At 36.3% G+C, this 22,182-nt stretch overlaps 1 protein-coding gene across 17 annotated transcripts in view; it reads left to right on the forward strand.

Annotated features, from left to right (window-relative positions):
* The window catches only part of PAM (peptidylglycine alpha-amidating monooxygenase), a 280,435-nt gene that overhangs the window by 27,346 nt on the left and 230,907 nt on the right, over positions 1-22,182 (forward strand). For 15 of the 17 annotated variants that reach the window (XM_067731349.1, XM_067731350.1, XM_067731348.1 and 12 more), the window contains exon 2: positions 13,430-13,537. The exons of the other annotated variants lie outside the window; for them this stretch is intronic. The gene's annotated coding sequence lies outside the window, so the exon portion shown is untranslated. The remainder of the gene's footprint in view (positions 1-13,429; positions 13,538-22,182) is intronic. 17 annotated transcript variants of the gene reach the window in all.

Genomic DNA, 22,182 nt, shown 5'->3' on the forward strand with positions numbered 1-22,182 from the left:
ATCCTCCTCAAAGCAGTGGTACAATCCACATTTTTCAACCTATTTCAATAGGGGTTGGGAACTGGCAGCAGAGGGATAGGTGTAATTCAGCATACCATGTCTAGGCCCTGTCAGATCCACAGAACTCTTGTAACTTGGGCATATGTCCAGGCAGGTTCTAAATATATCTAACACTCTCCTGTGCTACTTGGAGTTTTTGTGTTCTGGGAATGGTCCACATTTGGGACAAACTTCCTACGGTCAGAAAAAGATATTGAAAGTATGCCACTTTATGGTACAAGTGTCTAACATCAGCTCTGACAAGACCCCAATCAGCTTTTCTCCTGGAAGGAAACTGTTGTGCAACTCTCATCAAGGAAATCCATATTTCATGATATGGATGGGGGCCAGTAGCGATTTTAGAGGTGTGGGTCCCTTAGTGAATGAATGCAAATGTCGGGCTTTACATAGATAAATATTAATATTGAGTATTCTCATAAATACTGGGTATTTCCAGTATCTATTTGTAGCTCCCCATCTAAGAAATTGGAATTCTCTAAGTCATGATTTAGCATGTATAGTAAGTGCATAACTCAGGATTTATTAAATGATACATATATATAGACATTTCAACTATATATATATATATAAAACTATATATAGATAGTTGCTACTATCATCATTGGCAGTAGGCAAAATAGATACATTAGCTTTTGGTTTAAGAACTAAAATTATATCACATCTGTGAAAAATCTTTTGCTCTTTCTCACTATAAAAATACTTGAGGGTTTGCTGTGCACCTGAAACTATCACAACATTGTTAATCAGCTATACTCCACTATAAAATAAAAAATTAAAAAAAATACTTGAGGTAAGTCCTATTTCAGTTAATTTGTACTTCCACAGCTCTGATTGACTTCAAACAAATTACTGGACCCTAGTAACAGAAATCATATGTTTGATGTCTTAGATGAGAAATGAACAGATACGAAGTAATTTTCTTTTATAATTTAATCACATAATTCAGCCTAAATTGTTAACAAAATGTGGAAATTTATGTATTAAAGATAAAAATTTATAATAAGAAACCGCCCACATACTTTACTTAAAGGGTAATTACCCTTCATATACTCCATAGCTCACTAGCTTTGATGAAGGTGGCAGTGAGTTATTATGGTCTTTACTTTGTCAGAAAAACTTTAATAACTTCATCATGCCACTGGTGTCATAAAGTTATGGATTGCATGCAAGGCATAATAACTTTTTCTTTTTGATAGGAACTACATTTCTCTTTTCAAGTGGTCAGTAATTCACAGTTAGGGATTCAAAAATGGTGACTTTGCATCTATAGATGATTTCTCTACTCACAACAGCAATGAAATGCCTTATTGATATTTACATACTTTTAAAAAACTACTCATATATTAGTGTGAGTGGAATCCTTCATATGAATTTTAAAAAATAAGGTGGAATTCTTTTGTAACACGACTGAGTAACAGATGATAATATCTGCATTATGGGCTGTGTTACGTCTGGTTTTTATGATGGTATGAAATCAGATATTGTGTTGAGAGAGGCTCATAATTTTATCTGAAACATACAGCTTTGTTTTATTTCATTTGGCTGGAATTCTTCCAATTAAGTAACTTTTAACAGAAAAACTGAGAGCATTGTGGTGGCATTATTAAAACAAGTATGTGTTAATCAGGATGTGTGAGATAAGAATGTGTGAATAGCTGGAGGGGAACATATCAGCTACAAGAACATAATGGTTTGGTGGTTAAGTGCCCTGATGGTTGACACTCAGGGGCAGAGGCTAGAAGGTGTGGGGAAACAGGAAGAATATTTATAGACGACATTACTGAAGGGCGATGCGCTTTGCTAGAGGGAAGTTGGCTAACACTGGAATTATTGGGAGATTCACCTTCAAGTCATAGGTATGAAAAGTATTTTTATTTTTAACTCGGGCCTTTGAAGCATACAATGAAAGGAAATAAAATAGCTGTTTTGCTGCTAAAAACTCAGTCTAGAGACTGAATTTGATGATATTGATTTTTAAAAACTCAAGAAACACGTTTATTGAAAGTTGGTACTTTTAAAAGCAAAACTTATCTAGCAGTTCCACTTCTATACTTCTGGGTATATTCTCAAACAATTTGGAAGCAAGTACTTGAATGGGTATTTGTACACCAATTTTCATAGCAGCGATATTCACAAAAGCCAAAAGGTGTAAATAACCCAAATGTCCATCGACGGTTGAATGGATAAACAAAGTGTGGTATATACAGACAGTGAACTATTACTCAGTATTAAGAAGGAATGAAATTCTGACACATGCTACAACATGGATGAATCTTGAAGACATTGTGCTAAGCGAAATAAGCCAGACACAAAAGGACAAATATTGCATGATCCCGCTTACACGAGGTACCTGGAGTGGTCAACTTCATAAAGATAGAAAATAAAACGGTGGTTGCCAAGGGTGGGTGGGTGGGGGTGGAGGATGGGGAAAGTTGTTTAATGGGTACAGAGTTTTAGTTTTAGAAGATGAAAAAGTTCTGAAGATGGGTGGTGGTGATGGTTGCATGACAGTGTGAATGTATTTAATTCAACTGAACTGTACACCTAAAAATGGTTAAAAAGGTACATTTATGTTATGTATATTTTACTGCACTAAAGAAAACAAAGCTTACTAAAATGGTAATATAAAGTAATAAAATGCTTCCAGTTAGAGAACAAACTAATGAGACAAATATAAGGGTTAGCTAACTACTCATATTCATAAATATTCAGTAGTCATCATTAGACTAAATTTGGGAAAAACACATTTTCCTTATCTTGTATATGATCTGGGGAATGATTTGCCCATATTTAAGAATATTGTCTTTCAGTACTTGACATAACTCTTGGAGCATGGAAGATGCTCAATAAATATTTGTTGATTGATATTTGTTTATTCAGGAAATTATAGTTATAGCATCATGTGCAAAATAATCAGCTTAACTGTAACTCGTTAAGCTTACTTATAAGCTCAGTGAACAGGTAGCAAATATAACCTTTAAAATACAGGCAATCAAAAATGTAGTATAGATATACTAGATTATGGGAACTAATGTATCTTAGTTATTATAAAATATGCCACGAATTTTTGTTGTTGATATAAAAGCAATATTGATGTGATCTCAAGAAATGAGCAGTTATTTGCCTGAAAGACTGCCTCTAGGATAGCTAGTGCTATTATCCCCGTTTTATAGCTGTACAAAGATCATGGTGGATCTCATGGCCATCTTCATGCTTATTTTACTAAGACAGTAGCTTCTTTTTTTTTTAATATTTTATTTTTATTTATTTATTTTTTTATCTTTTTGGCTGCACCCCCGCGGCATGTGGGATCTTAGTGCCTTGACCAGGGATTGAACACACGCCCCCCTGCGTTGGAAGCATGGAGTCTTAACCACTGGACCGCCAGGGAAGTCCCAGACAGTAGCTTCTTCATCTAACCCTCTGGTTCTTATGAGGATAATTTGACTCTTATCCTGGGATCCAAGTGGTGGGGTGGAAAACCTATCTAAACAGTGTGGTATTAGGTTACCTAACGCTGCTTCAGTTGGCTGCTTTTGCCAGGCGGAGAAGTGATGCCACTCTCTTCATTTCTGTGGACAGAGTCTATTTTAAGCTTCTTATAGGAACATTATTTTCATTATTCTGAACAGTGTTATTCTAGTTATCAGAAACTGAGTATCACTTGTAAAAGAGGTTATACAGTTTTATTTTTGTGAGTAACTATGTTTTCCCCCCATTGTTTCTTGAATTATATTTGTTCATTATGGAATATTGGCTAATGCATAAAAAAAGCTCTGTCGTATTTTAAAAATTACCCATTATTGGGAGTTCCCTGGTGGTCCAGTGGTTAGGATTCTGGGCTTTCGCTGCTGTGGCCCGGGTTCAATCCCTGGTCGGGGAACTGAGGTTCCACAAGCCATGTGGTGCAGCCAAAAAAAAAAAAAAAATTACCCATTATTTTACCATGCAGAGATAGGCACCGATACCATTTGTTTGTGTGTCAGCAGTTCTACTGTTCTGTCCATGCATATGTGCACACACATTAACAAACAGAGACACAAAACTGGGAGACATAAAATTAGGATTGTAATGATTATTCTATTTTATAACCTGCATATTTTTTCACTGAGCATTAAATAGTAACATTTGCTCATATCCCTAAATATTCTTTCACAGCTGCCTTCTAAGTAGCTGTATTTCCTTTGATTTTATGCCTGCACCAATCCTCTATTACTAGGATTTTAGAATATTCTTCTTTTTTTGCTATTATAAATGACACTATGATGAAAATACTTTTAGATTAATCTTTTCCTTATCTCTATTTATTTTTTAAGAATAAATCTCTAGGATAAAAATTAAGTAAAAAGATATGAACATTTTCAAAGGCGTTTGATATATATGTGTCAAGTTGTCCTGCACAGAAAGACTGTGCAGGTTTATACTTTTCTAGTGGTCTGTATCAGAACACCCATTGCCCATCCCAGAATTAGGGCTTTTGTTAACAACAATTTGAGAAGTGGAGAATTGTAATCATTTATTTTAATTTGCATTGGTGGTGAGCATTTGTATATGATTTTTTAGCATATGTATTTCTTCATGTCATGGTTAATCTGATGTGTTCCTTTTTTCTATTTGTGAGATGTATTTATGTGTTAAAGACATTAACCTGGCTGTATGTAGTTTCTTTTGCAACTGCTTTTTCCCCAGTGGATTTTTCTGTTTTCAACATTTTGCCAAGTATTACCAAGGAAAAAAACAAACAAACAAAAAAAACAACAGAAACCTTTGAGGTAGATTACTTAACTCTATTTGGGGTTTGTTTCTGAATACAAGATAGATAAGGTAAATTACCTTCCTCCAACCTCAGGTGAGAAAAACTTACCCTGTCAATTAGTTGTAAAGCATTCAGTTTTATGATCCGTAACCAGATAACTTGTCTCTAGGGTTTTATCTAGGATATGCTAGGCGTTTCTCGAAGGAAAGTGTAGCTGTAGTGAACATTTCCATTTGGGTGTGCTCCATTAAACCAAGTATTGCTGAAACTCAACAGCAGTTGACATTTTTACTGAGCAATATGCAAACATTGAGAGAAGTTTTCCCCATCCTAATAAGGAAGATAATAAGAAATTGATTATTGAGTATTTCTTACAGCAAAGTATTTGAGCAACTCTCTGGCCCTTTTTTCCATGAATGAAGATTACAACCATTTGCTGTTTTGGAGTTATAATTTATATTTATACATAGTATTATGGAATTTAGGAAATTCACTTCAAATACATCAAAGTTAGCATTGATGTGTGTATATATGTGGGTTTGTGTTTATGTTAAAACATATGGGAGGTGGCACAAGTAATGCCAAAATCATTGAGAAAAACATTAAAGGTAAATGAAATCTTTATTGTCATAAATTGCTCTCCAATTCAATAGTGATAAAAGGCATGTGAAGAGACTATAAGGTTACTTTCAAGAATTTACCAAGTTCCAGGAAATGATTGTATTTGTATAAAAGACACCTGACAAATGCACAAGGCTTTTTATCTGTTTACCAAACAATTGATTATTAAGATCTCTTGGCTTGCATAAGCTTTCAAAAACAATATGATACATGGTCACCCATTTGCCATTGACTGGCATTATGAAGAGTTGGAAGGGGGCAGTATACTAACATAATTTTATGGCAAATTTAGTAATTTGAAATCTCTTCTAAATACACTCGAGGTGCTCCCTATCTAAAGGAGCTCTACAAACCATAATTTTGTCAAGTGAAGAATTTGTAGCACGTAATTACCATTGGTTCATTCTTCGTGCAAATCAGAATACAGGTTCACAGTTTTTGAGGCTTATGGTAATCTCATACTGGCTGATAGTTTGATTGTGAGTAGGAAATGTGCTTTCTTTAGCCATCTTAGATAGAAAAAGGTAACACAAAAGTCTCCAGTAGCAGATAAGAGTTCTGCCAAGTCGAGTTTGGCTTTAATCAAGTAACATAGAGATAATTTTTTTTTTCTCTAAAAAAAAAATCTCCCCTTTGGCATCATGGTCGGTTAGGAATCTTGGTCCTCATAGGAACAGAATACATACATTTTTTTCTTTCTACACTAAAATAATGTCTTAGATCTATTTTTCCTTTCTTCCTCTTAAAATTATTTAAGATAACTTACCTGAACTTGTGAATTTTTTCTAGAACACCTGCTTCTTTGCTTTTAAAATTCCTAGAAAAAACACATAGATACATATTTAAATATATATGAAGTGTCTAGGTGTTTCTGATTTTAATGCTTAAATCAAAAGCTTTTTGTAAATGGAAATTTAAAAAATTGTGAAACTATTGGGAAATCTTTTAAAAAGTTGGTTAGTGCAGTATTTTAAGTATGTTATATACATATATATTAATATACTTCAATATATTAAGTACATAAGTAGTGGTTTTATTTTAAAGCTCATTTTATTTAAGTAATATAGTAATATCCTTCCTCATTTAAAAAACTGAACTAGTAAAAGATTTTAAAAGAATTTTGAAAATATTAGATGAATTAAGTAATTATAGGAACACTTTTATCCTAGATTTATATACAAAATTAATTTATCAATTTTGTAAAGTGATTAGAGTTAGAGCAGATAATATTTACATTTTGAACTTAAAAATTCAGCAATATGTGAAACATATTGAATGTGTTGTATTATATTTACCTGAGAATTTCTGCCTTAACAACTTAAAGACCCATTTCTTTCTTTTTTAAAATTCATTAAAAATATTCATATACTCACTGATCTCTAGGGGAACTTTAACTAAAATTCATTACTTATTTAATACTTTTGAATTTTTTCCCCATTTTTATTTATTTTTTGGTTTCCTTTTTTTTTAAGCATCTTTATTGGAGTATAATTGCTTTACAATGGTGTGTTAGTTTCTGCTTTGTAACAAAGTGAATCAACTATACATATATATATCTCCATATTTAGAATGTACATGAAGTGGTTTATTTATCCTTGGCCAGTTACCACTTGAGACTCTATTTTGTAAAGCTAATTTAAATGATCATTTAAACATGCATTACTGTTACTGGTTTTCTTCTATTTCTGGCGTATTGAGGGTCATGCAGCCCTATGATGACCGGGTAACATGGAGGTGAGAGGGGGAGGCAAGACATCATCTCAGTGAAGGTCAGGAAGGGTCAGCCTGGAGCGGAGGTGTGATTTGGGCAGGTGGAAATGAATGTTTTCCTGGAATGAATTGGCAGAAGTAGATTCTTATTGATTTAGATACACTTCTGACCAACTGAAGGGAGGAATTATTCAACCCAGGGTTGAATAAAGCATTTCAAGCATTTTGTAAGAAGTGATTAAATCAGGGAAGCTTCCTATTTTAAAATCAGAGAGAAGATATCAATGTAGACTTTTAGGAAAAGTTTAATTTTTGTAGAGAACTGAAGACATTTTGATGAAATACGAAATTTAGTAAAATTTACAATTTCCCCACCAAAAAATTGAGTGTATAATATTTTTTTACTCTTCAACTGTTTATTCCATAATCAGTTACTGTAGGGGATAGAAACCCAATTGTATACAAGTTAAAAGCAAAAAAAAAAAAATTAAAGATTGTTAGCTTTAAAAATACATATCTATTGATCACGTAAAATGTAATAAACATTCTGCCCTTATCATTTTGCTTGATAATCATGTGCTTCAAAATCTGGCACCATCCTTCATGGGATTCACAAGTCCTATTTCCATTGTGTTGTTTATTTAGGTTATGTAGCTTTTCTCAAAATTAAACAAGTGTTTAGCTGGTTCCTTCAAACATTGACAAAAGAAGATACAGAAAAGTGGTTGGAGAGGGAGAAGAGTTATCCTGCCCAGATACTTTCCCTGTTTCCTCTTTTCTGCTGCTTTCTTTCTGCTGCTTTCTTTCTCTTCACATACTTCGATAAAACTCAAAACTAATTGAGATTTTGGGGGGAACCAAGTGAGACAAGGAGAAAAGTTTACAACTGCTGTCTGACCCCTAGTACTAGTGACACTCAGTTTTTTGAGTACCACTTGCAGTTTCAGAGTGCTTATCAGAGCCACTCTTGCTGCCTTACTTTGTGTGTACAAATTGCTGTTAGTGTTGCTACTATCTGTTTTGTATCAGGCCTGCTAGCTAATTTCCTTGTTTATTAGCTAAGTAATTTTCTTAATGGCTATCCTTTTGACAAACGAAGAAATCTTAGCTGCTCTGAGAGGGAAAACTGAGTTTGAAAAATCATGGTGAAAGGGATAAGGAACATCTGTATTCATGCTGCCGCTATGTTGTTGATATGGGAGAAAATCTGGTGACTGACCTTGATTCTTGACCGAAGTCCCAAAAATACACATAATTTGGCCTTTACCCATAAGACAAATAGCAACAGTCTCCAGTTAAAGCAGGGATTCAATTTCCTTTGGGTTGGGTGTGGAAAAGGGAATCTTTTCCAACCTTATTATCAGCGGGATTAGTGAATTTTTTCCAGAAATATTTTAGATACTCCATTTCAACAGAAGCATTTTGTTTGAATTCATATTTTATTAACCAGGAGTTATTTTGTTTAATTTATACTTGGAGATTTAGAGGCCTGCAGTATTGTTTTTAAGGGAGAAATGTCTTTTTATTAAATAATCAAACAAAATCCAAATACCCAATGGTGTCAACAAAAAACTCCTGTGATCTGATGATAGATTTTGGAATAGGGCCCCTGGAAGAGACAGTGGCACTATATTGGGGAGCCAGTTCAAAATTTCTATAAACAGGTTTAGGTTGGCTGAAGTCCATGAGAGGTGGAACCTCTAGAACTAATCGTCTGTTACCCCACTGACCCTTCAGGAGATCAGTCATCAGGGGTTGCCCTGGATCCATGTTAGGAACCAGGTTTATAGGTGAATAGTCTAGGGCTCTTATAGACCCATCTCTGCCCCTACAGCCTGTGAATATGAATCTGACATAGCACCAAAATGTGTATTTATCCACCAGATGTTATCTCAGAGCTTGGGCAGTGAGATTGGGTATTTGCAGTTCCACACAACAGAAATCCATCTTTTAAGTAAGGCAAGAAAATTTGAGCTTCCTAGTTTTTAAGTAGGAGTCACCTTTGCTCTTGAAAACTGGGTTACGATTAAGTTACCTTTTTATTTTTGTTTATTAAGCACCATAGTCAGCCAGCTAAGATTAGAGAAAATAGTGAAAGAGAAAGCATTTCTCCATCCTATCATTGACTCTCCTTGTACTTTTGCCTTTTTCAGTTTCTTTCCCTTGGTTTCCTCATCCTGTTTGGGACCTCACATTCTATAAACTATGTCTCCCTCATTGAAAAGTAGCCACCTGCTATCTGTATAACTATGAGCAAATTACTTAACCTCTTGGTGCCTTGGTTTCCTTACTTGTAAGATGGCAATAGGATATTATCTACATCATAAAGTTGTTATGAGGATTAAATGCATTAAGATGTGTCAAGCACTTAGCTCCGTACCTGGTTGTACAAAGTGCCAAGTGGCCAATTAGCTAATAATTGCTAATAGAATCTATTAGTGGAAAAACCATAGAAAACCATAGACTTCAGTGCCAAGTTTCAAAATGTTAAATAACATAGACTTGTGAATTCTTTTTAATGTCCAGTAGCACAGGGGCTCCTGTTCTGCTTCTTCTGCCCAAATAGATTTGTAGAATGTCTTAAAGATACAAGAGGACTGTTGGGTCAGTCCCCAGAAGACTGTTGAATAGTGAGAATATCCTAAGTGTCCGAGGAATCATATTGAGTCTGTTACTTTTATTGGAAAAGGAGAGTATAATAACCATACAGTGTTGAGGTGGTTGGTTATTTTATGTATTCATTTCTCTCATAGCAGACACAGTACTTTGTTTATCTAAGGTGAGTGTTCTAAATTATATGACCATTATTAAATCTATGTTCACATTAATTTCTGACATGGTGAGTATATTTCTTTTTGAGGCATCACATTTTTAAACATTTAGAATATAATCTCACCCATTTTACTTTGAGAATACTGTATGTGAAATAATTTTGAAGGACATATTATTTCCTAGTATGAATTTTCAGTAGGTGGCTAATGGCTTTTGACCTGCTGTAGCAGCATACAGAACTGAATGTCAGACAGAGTACTTTTTAAAAGCTGCGTTTTTGTTTTGCATAATGAAGCACAGTAATTCTTTTTGAGATTGCCTTGAATATTTTTCCAAGTAGTTATTGATGGAGACATGTCAGTTTGGTAAGAGAGAGAAGAGAAAATTGTGATGTTCCAGCATTTAGGTTTGAAGACTATTTAAATATATTCAGATTGGTAAATACAAGTATTTTAATAAATAATATCAGATGTAATATATTTATAAGTTAAAAGCCATACAAAGTACGTGGTGTCAACTTTCCACCTTTCCCATATCTTTGGACCATTGTTATGAAAAATCACACATTTTAATCCACTCACTTTTCTCCTTAGTAATTTCCATTTTCTTTTGAAACTTACACAGTATATTCCATGGCCTATTTTCATAAAACCTTTAAGAATTATACATACCGAATAATAATTCTCAAATGTCGTGTGAAAGTAGACCATGGCATGCACTATATAAGTGACAGATTGGTTAGGGTTCGAAGGTTAGCGATTTTAGGTCATTGTCAAGGTTAGTTTCAAATTAAGTATTGGCACAAGTTTTTGTGCAATCACAGTCTTTGCAGTCATGTGCCACATAGTTTATACATTGAGTAATGCTCTGATTTATACTTAGTTGAATTTTTGAGGTGAAGATGTGTATGCAGTTTGGTTAATGCCTAAAGTCCTTGTGGAGTGATGACTGTGAGAAAATGACAATATGAAGAGTTATATTTCCCGTACTGAACATATTAGAGCTGGCATTTTGCCACTGAACCATATGATGAGGGAGGAATATTGTTCGTATGCTTTGCATTTAAGGCTTAATTTCTGAGGCTGAGTTCTAATTTATTTATTCCCTTAGGTAATTACTGGTTTTTCGAGATGCAAAAGAAATATATTATTGGAATTTTTTAAATGGTTAAACTTGTATCATAGATGTCCTTTCTTTAAATTTAGGCACTAAAAATTCTCACACATCAAAGTAGCTTGTGATTCTCATTTGTGGCTAGAGAGTTAACCATCTTTCAATAATGCTTTCAAGTTAGCTTTTCTTCTTTTTTTCTTAACCCAGCATGGGTTCATGAATAAAACTAAACACTGTGATAGATATAGTGTATTATTGCTCTTGCCTATGGCTCTTGCTAATAAAAATTCAAATTCTGGTTAGTTTGCTGGAATCAAATCAAGGTAGTATATGGCATGCTTTTCTCCTGTTATGAGGCCCTCTCGTAGAAAATAGATGGGAGGGAAAGAAAGCATGGGGTGGAGGGAAGGACAAAGCAATTCAGGGTTAAATATATTTTGGCTTTTCTGCCTATGTTGTGGTAAGTCTGTAAGCTGTACAAGAGTTTTTACTTCTTATTGCCTTGGAATCCTTAAAAATAAAATTCCTATTCCTTAGGACTAACCTCCAAAAAATTCCTATTCTTTAGTCAAAGTATATGAATATGTTGTTGTGTGGGTGAGGTAACAATAACAACAGTGGCACTAACTTAATTTGCTAGTGTAGGTATGCGTTTTTAAATTAATTAATATTATTTTTATTTGGCTGCATTGGGTCTTCATTGCTGCGCGCGGGCTTCCTCTAGTTGTGACGAGCGGGGGCTACTCTTTGTTGTGGTGCGCGGGCTTCTCATTGCGGTGGCTTCTCTTGTTGCAGAGCACAGGCTCTAGGCGTGCAGCCTTCAGTTGTTGCAGCACGCGGGCTCAGTAGTTGTGGCTCGTGGGCTCTAGAGAGCAGGCTCAGTAGTTGTGGCGCACGGGCTTAGTTGCTCCATGGCATGTGGGATCTTCCCGGACCAGCGATCGAACCCATGTCCCCTGCATTGACAGGTGGATTCTTAACCAGTGTGTCACCAGGGAAGTCCCTATGTGTGTGTTTTTAAATACAGCTAGATGAGACGCCTGTCAGCTGAAAAATAGGATAGGTGATGAATAATAGGTAGGTGATTGCTAAAATAATTTGGAATTCTGACATTGCTAAAATTGTCAGCTTGCTTATAAGATGACCGAATCACTAAATCAAATAGGGTTTGGCATTTTAACGAATAAGATGTTTTCCACCAACATCAATACAGGAAAGAATTGTGCCTGGATGCTTTCCTTCCGAATGAGACGTGAGAATTTAGAAACCAAAGAACATGCCGGAGCTAGAGTGATGACGGTACAAGATATTCCATCCTGGAGCCAGGCCCCATTGGGAGGACCCTTAAAGTGCAGTTGGGGGAATGCAAATAAGGAGCGTATTTAGCAAAATTACACATGTATATGACAGTAGGTAGGAATATGGTCTTAGGAGTTAGAGACACCCAAATTTGGTTCTCAGTTTTAACTATTGGAAGGCTGGTCACTTTGGGCAAATAAGTTATTCTCTCTGAGCCTCAAATTTCTTAACTATAAAATAGGGATAGTGATGGTATCTAATTCATATTATTATTCTGAGAAGTAATTACCAAAATTAAAAAATTTTAAAACCTATAGTGAACAAGAACTGCCAATTCCAAAGCCTTGGAAATCTGTTCCATTTATATATTTTGCAAGTAATGAGACACACTGTTACGCAGGCCATAGCTGGCCTCAGAATCCTGCTCAACTCAGAACAGCAGGAAGCTCCTACTATTTTGTAGAAGTTGGCACTCAACATAAAACGTCTTTGTTTTCCCTGAGCGAATCCAATGCTACCTGTCTTCCTTCTTTTTTTCTATTTTGCTGACAGTCTCCCTAATGCAAATATCAATTTACTTATTTGGAAAAGTGGGAATGGAGAGATTGGTTATCCATAATCATAATGTTCAGGCACTGTGGTGGGTGCTTTACAGAAAACTGTGTTAAGTTACTCCCACATTTATATTTCCAGCTCTGTACCCCAAGCTCCGTTCATGAATTGCCTTATTACTTGACTCCAGTTAACTGTCTAATAGGTGTCTACCCTTATTGCTCACTGTTCACTGTCCTTCAGTTACACTGGGCTTCCTCATGTTCCTTGACATCCTGAGCTCATTTCTGTCTTGGGACCTTTGTTCTTGCTGATCGCTATGCCTGGAAGGCTCTATCCTTTTATTTTGTGCATCTTGCTCCTTCTCCTTGTTCAAATGCCATTTCTACTGAGACTGAGGTTTCTCTCTGACAACTCTGTCATTATTCTTCCATCTAGTCAGTTTTTTATCTTGTCATCCTATGATGTGTTTCTTCAGAGCCTTTTCCCATATGTATAAAATTATGTTATTCATTTAATTGTTTATTATTTTATCTCCCAACCCAGAATGCAAGCTCCTTGAGATCAGTGGCCTTGTATGGTTTACTCAACACTGTATTCCTGATACCTGAAACTGTGCCTGGCTCACAGGAGTGCTCTGAACAACCTTCAGAGGTATGATTATTCTTTCCTTAGTTTTATAGTTGAGAGAAGTGATGATCAGGGAGTTTAAGTAGCTTGCCCAAGATCACAGGGATTAGAGGTGGCAGAGCTGGGATTTAGACTCAATGCTGTGCTCTAATAACCTATGCCACGATGCCTTCCCTTCCTTAGTTGAAGGTCAGGAACGTCAGTGGGAGGCAGGGGGCTGTGTTGGTTCTTGGAGCTTCCTTTGAGTCCCAGGGCCAGCGGTTAATGTTTCCACAGCATTGTCAGACAAGAGCTGGTCCTGATCACCTTATACTCTAGTATCCTTGGCTTATCTTCTCTTCCCTTTTCCTTTTCGACTCAGTGCCCAAGACACGCATGATTAATATTTTACAAGAATGCATTCAATCCTTTACTGCTTGGGAAAAACAGTGAAACACGAGATTTTAAAGAAGTTCCCGAAGGGCTAGAATCCATGAGTTTGAACCCATATGGAATCTTCCACCTGGCCAGGGTTCTTCCTTTTTATATACATGCTGTTTTTTGAGCATTTTTTACTTGGCAGTGGTTGCAGCTATAACTTTCTTTTTGTGAGTTTGGTCGTACTTGGCCCCTATTGACTTAAATTGACTTAAATAGTTCCACCTCTGTGCCTTTCTGCCCCATCACCCAACCCCCTTGCAAGATGCGGTGGTGAAGCTGGGCTATTTATATTGTTTTAACCAGATATACTATAGAATAAAACAGGCAGTTTTCAAATGTATATCATTAAAATGTATAAATGTGTTTCAGCTTTTTGGGGAAAGAAAAAAAAGAAAATTTATACCAGGACAGCTGATTAAAATGGGATAATCCACTGCATTTAATAAGTCACACCTAGCAGATTATAGAGGGAAAAGTTATTGGTGCTCTTTATTCTAGGACATTTGGTGTGTGTTGCTGCATTTGACCTTTTAGAAGCTGTTGACATCATTTGGGAACTGCCAGTAAACCTGCCTTAATCTGTTAAACAGGAGGAATCTTAGCATTGTGGAACTGACTGGTTGATTAATTTAAATCCAAACACACACAGTCCTGCCTGGATGCCCTTTGTGAGACCCTCACACAAAAGGATTTCATTCAGAGGCATTATAACCCACATCCTGCTGTCAGACCCTTTCAGCTCAGTTGGTCTTCTTAGGCTGCAGGCATCATCTTTAACCCCTCTTATGCTTCCTTTTTTTTCATGAAAACAATATCTGTGTTTGGATTCATACAAATGCTCTACATTTTCAGCAAAGTTCTTAATTTGTATCCCAGGGAAAAGGTATTTTAAAGTTCCACTAATTGAGAGACTAAAATGGGAACTTATCTTAAACTGGCTTCTTTAGAGAAACTACATTAGAACTTAATCCAGTGCTTCCTTTGGGAATTATAATCAAAATTAGAATCATGACATGTTGAAGTAAATTCTTGGTATTAGAGTAAGCCATCATCTATAATTCCTTTGACTTTTAGATTCAAAACATTGAAGGTTTTATAATCATTGTTTACTTTTGGGAAAACATCAAAGTTAATTGACTCATGGGTGAGTTCAGTGGTAGTATAAAGATCCTGAATGTTTAAATGAAAGCAAAGTTTAAATTCTTTAAGGATAAAACTTTGAATAATTTCAGTCTATTACAGGGACTAAGAAAAGTACCCATACATTGGGCACTCTGATGGGCTTGGTTGCAGAAGAGGGCAGATATTTGTGTGGGAGAAACAAAAGCATTGCCTTAGAATGCTTTCCTAGCACATAGAATGTTAGACTGGAAAAGATCAACACCCTCATTTTGAACAACAAAAAAACTAAGGTCCCCACTTAATTATTCAAGCTCTTACTTGGCCAATTTCTGTTTCCTCATCACCCAATTATAGACTGTACTGGAATACAAATGAAGCCTTTCAAAGAAGGTGGTATAATTTGATTCTCTGTGGTTTTGTTCATTATTATTACTTGTAATAACTTTTTAATTGAGAGCTTTTGATGTGCCAGTACTTTATGCATTATCTTTATCGTCATAACTACAGTATGAGGTAGTACTAGTGTTCTTCTCTTTTTGAAAATGAAGATCTGATGTTTAGAAAAGTCAGGGATTTGCCCAGAATAGCTGAATCATGAGATAAGATACTTTTTTTTTTTTTTTTTCCTTTGAGAAGGTAGACTTGTAGCTAGATATAGGGAGGAGAAACGGGTAGTAAGAAATGTTTCTCCCAAGCCTCAGGAGTTGCCTTGAGAATATTATGGTGATGTGAATGACTCTGCCGTGGGTCACTGGCAAGGAAGAAAAATTAAGGCCATTCTGGCCTTAATTCTTCAGAAACAGTGGATTTGTTGTGGGGGGATATGAAAGCACCTCCTTTCTGGCCGTCATCAGAAGCAGTAGATGTCCAGGTGAGGAGCCTGTTGGGGAACCAGAGGACCTAGAAGATATGTGGTTCAAGAGAAATCATTGCATCATTTTGAGACTCTGTTTTTTATTTTCATTTCTAAAGGTGAAATTCCAATTTCTACCTTACCCTACTGCACTAGGTTGTTTCAGAGATTAAGTAAAATAATTTATTCTTTGGAAAATCAAAAAATCACTTTGGAAAATTAGGACACAATACATTTTTTTTGTTTATTTATTCAATAAATATTTATCAAGTGAATGCCAAAGGCAAATCATAGGTGCTATATTGAGAATAGGAGGCAAATATAGACTTTGTCTCTACTTTTCAGAAGATTGAAGGGAGAGGGAAATAAGACGCAAGATAATAACTAGGTAGTAGAATGTTTTAAATGCAGTTAGCCAGGTGGAGAATACTGTGGAATTTCTGGGGTGGAACCAGTCCCTGATGGAGGAGGTAGATCTTGAAGGATGGTAGGATTTGGGCTGCCAGGGAGGAGACACAGGAGGAGTGTATGTGCGGGGTGGAATGAGGAGGTAGGTGTGGGATTCCAGGAAGAAGAAACAGTAAGAGCAAAGGCTTAGAGGAGGGAAGGTATGGGGACATATTAGTGTATCAGATTGTCTAATTGGCTGTAGCTGAAGGTGCCTGGAGATAAGGTTGGCAAAGATGTGTTCACATGGAATCTGTGAACTCTGCACTTTATTCAGTGGTACACAGGAGGAGCTTTTTAGGATTTTGAGTTTTGTGGTAATCTGGTCAAGGCCATGATTTGTGAAGACTCATTAAGGACAAAGTGATACGAAGAATGATTAAAGAGGTGGGACAATGAAGTCAGGAAGACCAAGGACCAGAGCGTTATGAGATGACTGATAGAGAAGATCTAAGCTAGAGGGGCAACTGTGGGGCTGGAGCAAGGAGAAGATACATCTGTGAAATTTGGCCACTGAGTGGGTTTGGCCAGTGATGAAGAGTTAGAACCCTTTTGCCGTTGGAAGTTAGTGTGATACTTTTTCATTAAATCAGTATGAATTTGTTTTATTTAACAAATTTAAGCTCATATGCTAATAATAAAATCCCATATACACTGTCATTTTTCAGCCCGTATGCTATCTTTAATTGGAATTAGGAAAAGTGTTGTATTAAGACCAGAGGAGCCAAGAATGTTGCTTCTCTGGGCTAAGAGGAAGTTCAGTGTAAATCATGAGGCAAAGCTGGGTTAGAATTGAGGGTGTTTTGAAATCCCCACCCCTTCCTGAAATAGCTGGAATACTTCTCCCACTCAGTAGCTTGTAAAATTACCCACCACTATAAAACCTGACAACACCATATCCTGGTGCCTTTCTCACCTTCTGCGATGGCCCACACTCTGTCTGTGGAGTATGTTTCTCTAAATAAATCCACTTCTTACCTAAAAAAAAAAATAGAATGGAGGGTTTTTTGCCTTATCAGAAAGGTGGTTTCCAGGAGGGGGCACTGTAGCTGACTAGTCAAGGCTTTAGAAATTCTGGCCAAATATCCCCTCAGAAGTGGTGCTTTAACTTACATTTGCTTTTGAATTGGCACTTGCCAACATGAATTTAGTTGAAGAAATAAGTTAAGCTCAGAGTCTCATTGAACCCTAAACTTCAATTTAATGATTAAGGTGGTTTGTAGATGAGATTTATAATACTTTCGACAGTCAAGGGGTGATTGCTTTGCTGTGTCTTTGTTTCCTGTGAAAGAGTATTTTACCTTCTAATTTTTGTTGTCTTTCAATCTGAGATATTATAATATTGTTTGGATGTCTGTGAAGCCTTAAGATCCATTGGGAAATAAGAAGTGGATTTTCTGACATTTAGGACAGATAAAAGGGGGTATACAGTTATCCAGAAAGAATATGTCAGAGCTTGGTGGAGCTAGTGCTGTTATGCGGTACTTTGTCCCAGCTCCCAGCTCTGTGCTGTGAGTGGCCTAATGTGGGTGTGTGCTTCACGGGCTTCTCTGTGCTATCCTTGGGAATCCAAGTAAAGGAGGTAGTTATCATTTAAGAAAGAGTTTATCATCTTCCCTAAGAAGGTGGGAATGAGATTGCATTGATCAAGAGATTTAGTGGAGTGTCAAGAGGAAATAGAACACTCATGAGAATGTGACACATTAAGCTGTTTTTGTAGCGTAAGAGGAGAATAAAAACTAAATAAAGCCTGGATTTAGGGAATGAACGTTGGAGATACGAGGCCCCTTTTCCCTAAAGCAAGCGTCTTTTTTTTTTTTTTTTAGGGTAGGAGTTAATTAATTAATTTATTTATTTTTGCTGTGTGCGTCTTCGTTTCTGTGCGAGGGCTTTCTCTAGTTGTGGCAAGCGAGGGCCACTCTTCATCGTGGAAGCAAGCATCTTTAACAGGACACAAAATCTGGCCACCTGGGGCCATTTGTCTCACGGACACTTGATTTCTATTCCTGCTGGTGGTCTTCCATATTCCCTTCAGCCTTCTGTAGTGGGCGGACATCTTTTGGTTTGGTCTTATTTTTGGATAGGCTATTTCTTTAATGATGTAGAGAACATTTAATTAAATTACATATTTGTAAGAAGAACCAGTACAATGAAAAGATCATATTGATTAACATAGACAATTTTAAAAAACAATTACAATATTAAGATCAAATTCAAGAACACTCAAAAGTAATTTTTGGTTAGCAGGCAGCCCAGTGGGTGAGTGCTGCAGCGCAGGAGCTGGTGACCTAGGGCATCCTGCTTAGCCTCAGCATTCAGCACGTGAGGGACTTGGAGAGACTCTTTTCTAAACTCAACCTTTTTTTAAAAAAACCCTAGCAGGGGGCTTCCCTGGTGGTGCAGTGGTTAAGAATCTGCCTGCCAATGCAAGGGACACAGGTTCGAGCCCTGGCCCGGGAAGATTGCACATGCCATGGAGCAACTAAGCCTGTGCGCCACAACTACTGAGCCTGAGCTCTAGAGCCCGCAAGCCACAACTACTGAGCCCATGTGCCACAACTACTGAAGCCTACGCGCCTAGAGCCCGCGCTCTGCAGCAAGAGAAGCCACGACAATGAGAAGCCCGTGCACCGCAACAAAGAGTGGCCCCCACTCACCCCAACTAGAGAAAGCCCGCACACAGCAACAAAGACCCAACGCAGCCAATAAATAAATAAAATTTATTAAAAACAAACAAACAAAAACCCTAGCAAACTAGCTTTACTGTTGTACTCTTACTTTATGACCATCCCATCTCTGGAGTAGTCAATACACCTGTTCCCTTTTGTGTGCATGCTGTCCAGATAACCTTTATTTACCTTTCCCAACCTAGTTTTGTTTAGACAGGTGGATCATCTCCCAGAAAGAGTTGTTTGAAACAACCTTGAAATAGTCTGGCTAGTATGTTAGGATCTAGTCCACTGAAGCTGTCATTGGTCTTCTCTGAGAGCAAGTAAATCAGGATTGCAAGTTCAGAACACATTTAGATGAATTTTCATATTTTGAATTACAGTAGTAATTCATATCCATGGTGTTTAGAAAAACTTTTAAAAGTTTAAAATTATGTAATATAAAAATTGGAGGACTCTCTCAGTCTATAATTGAAACTGCCAGAAGTAACCACTCTCAGAAATTAGGTGTATATCTTTTGGGCATTTTCAAATAAACAAATGCATTTGTTTTAAAATTTGAATCATATATATAATGTGTATGTGTATATATATATATATATATATATATATATATATATATATATATATATATATATATGTAGAGGTGTGTGTGAATCATATATATAGGAGGGTTGGCCAAAAATTTTGCTCAGGTTTTTCCATGTGATCTTACAGAAAAATGTGAACAAACTTTTTGGCCAACCTAATATGTGCATGCGTGCGTGCGTGCATGTGTGTGTGTGTATATATATATATATATATACACACACACACACACACATATATATATACACATACATATATATATACACACAAATATACACACATACATCTATATATGCACATATATATGTATATACACACTATTTTCATGAAATTCATGGTAAACTTTGCATGTTTTGCTCCTCAGACTTGGTATCTCAGGAAAAACAAGTGAGAGGTTAGGAGTAATTCCATTTTGTTGGAAAGCCTTTTCACTTTACCTAAATTAAGGAAAACTGAAATATTATGTTTTTCATGAGCGCTGACCTTACTATACTATTTTCAGAATTCTCCCCAACCTCTATGGTAGCAAAAAGTCCAACTTGTCAATTAGGTTAAAATTCTCTATGTTTTTCCAGACTGTAAATCGGTGCTGTGGTATTCCATTTTACTATTTTTGTAAGCAGTATTATTGCCATACATTTGTATGGTATTTACTCATAAGGGAAACATTAAAAGGCAGGCTTAGCTTCATCTGAATTGAAATAGAGATAATAATAATTTCTTTGTAGTAGCTTGCAGTATACAGTACAGAATGACAACCTTCATTTTTTATTGTGTTATGAGTATCTTAAAGAGGATCTGCCAAGTTACTTGATTATTCTTGCAATTACAGTATTCTACAGTAGAAAAAATTAGACCATGGTATTGTTTAAAAAAAGTCAATCCAATATAGAGAAGAAAACAATAGTTTTTATAGTACAGATGATAAATTACATACTTATTAAAACATCGCATCTGATCAAATAAGCATGATATATCATTATAGACTCAGTTTGATGTTGAAACGTTGTTATTTTAAGCAATTACTTTAAACCTGGTATTATTAAGAGGGGTTGTGTTCTTGTGAATGGGGTGCCAGATGCACGGGAGAACAAATAGTTCAAAGGGAAGGTTTAAATTATGTATAGTTTTGGAGTTGTTAGAAGTAGAAGTAATTTTGCCTGTGATAGAAGACTTAACCAGGAAGACTGTGGAGCAGTAAGATGGTAGATTTCTTCTTATTTTATCTGGGTGTCATAATTGGGCATTTGGCTTGGGGGTGTTTTCTGGATAAGTGATGTATTGGCGGGGATTTATTGGAGCCCGGAGATAAATGGAACGGGCAGATGCCGTCTCCTGGAGAAGTAAACGCAGAGCATCAGTTTTCATTGTTATCGGTACTCTGACCTCCGAAGGCACAGATGTGAGCTTTCTTTTCAAAGGGAATCAAGTATTCACCCTCAAGGAAAAGGATGTTTGTAATGTAATAATATTAATGCTTGTTAAGTGAGAAAACCATCTATGAATACTTATACTGTTGCAACCTGGGTGCATTATTTATTGACCTGTGACTTCATCAGAGCTTTAGCTGTGAGAAGAATATTGCCAATGGAATCATGTAATGACAGTTGTCATTAAAAGTCACATTGCGGTGAATAGATTCAGAATTCATTGAGTCCCCTTGCTCTGTGTCACACTCGCTGCTTCTGTGACAACCTTCATTTCCTACTTAGTAAATCCAAGCCTGGTCGCTGGAGCCCCAGGAAGTTGTTAAAGCAATTAAAGGCTTCTGTCTCCCAGCACATTGCTTGGTTACCATAGTATCCTCTGCCTCCAAGTCTCTCCTGATGATGTCAGTATGCATACAGGGGTTGTTCAGAGCCTCTACGTGGGGATGATTCACCCCGCAATAAAGCCCCTCACCCGTTGCTCGGTTTCCAGTTCTATTTCAGACATCCCTAGAAATGGAAGGTAAGTGCCTTGTTTTGCATATCGGAGAATTACCAAATGCCTCTATTTTTCTCTTTCAGGTGAATGAATGGTTTCTTGCTTTCTACGATATACTACTGACTGTAAACATAGTATATGTTTCAGCCAATTACCTAGAACAGACTTTTAGTTTGTACTTAAAGTGCGTGTATGTGTTTGTGTGCGTCTGTATGCGCACATACATGGCGTGGGCTTATATAAATAACTGTGGGTGTACAATGTAATGCTGGCTACTGTCCCTGGTAAGCAGCAATAGCAAACACAGTAGAGCTTTTTATTTCAAATGATTTGAAATATACAAATTCCTTAAAATATTTTGACAGGTGTCACAGCACAAATGCAGTTTTCTGAGTGTGAATTATGTATTTTTTATTGATACTTTGTATATTTTATCCAGTTTTAAACAGTATTAACATTTGAAAGGTCTAAGAGGCTATGGGAAGATATTTTTAGAAAGAAGGGCCAAGTTACATTGAGAATTTGCATGTTAGGGAAATTAAAACTTAAATTGTTAAAACAAAGATTTAGTTACAGGGGGATATATGAAGTTTAAAGTATATTGATAACCATCATTTCATACTAATTTCATACTTTTAATGCTT

This window comes from Pseudorca crassidens, chromosome 3, assembly GCF_039906515.1.
Source record: "Pseudorca crassidens isolate mPseCra1 chromosome 3, mPseCra1.hap1, whole genome shotgun sequence".
Classification (NCBI taxonomy): domain Eukaryota; kingdom Metazoa; phylum Chordata; class Mammalia; order Artiodactyla; family Delphinidae; genus Pseudorca; species Pseudorca crassidens.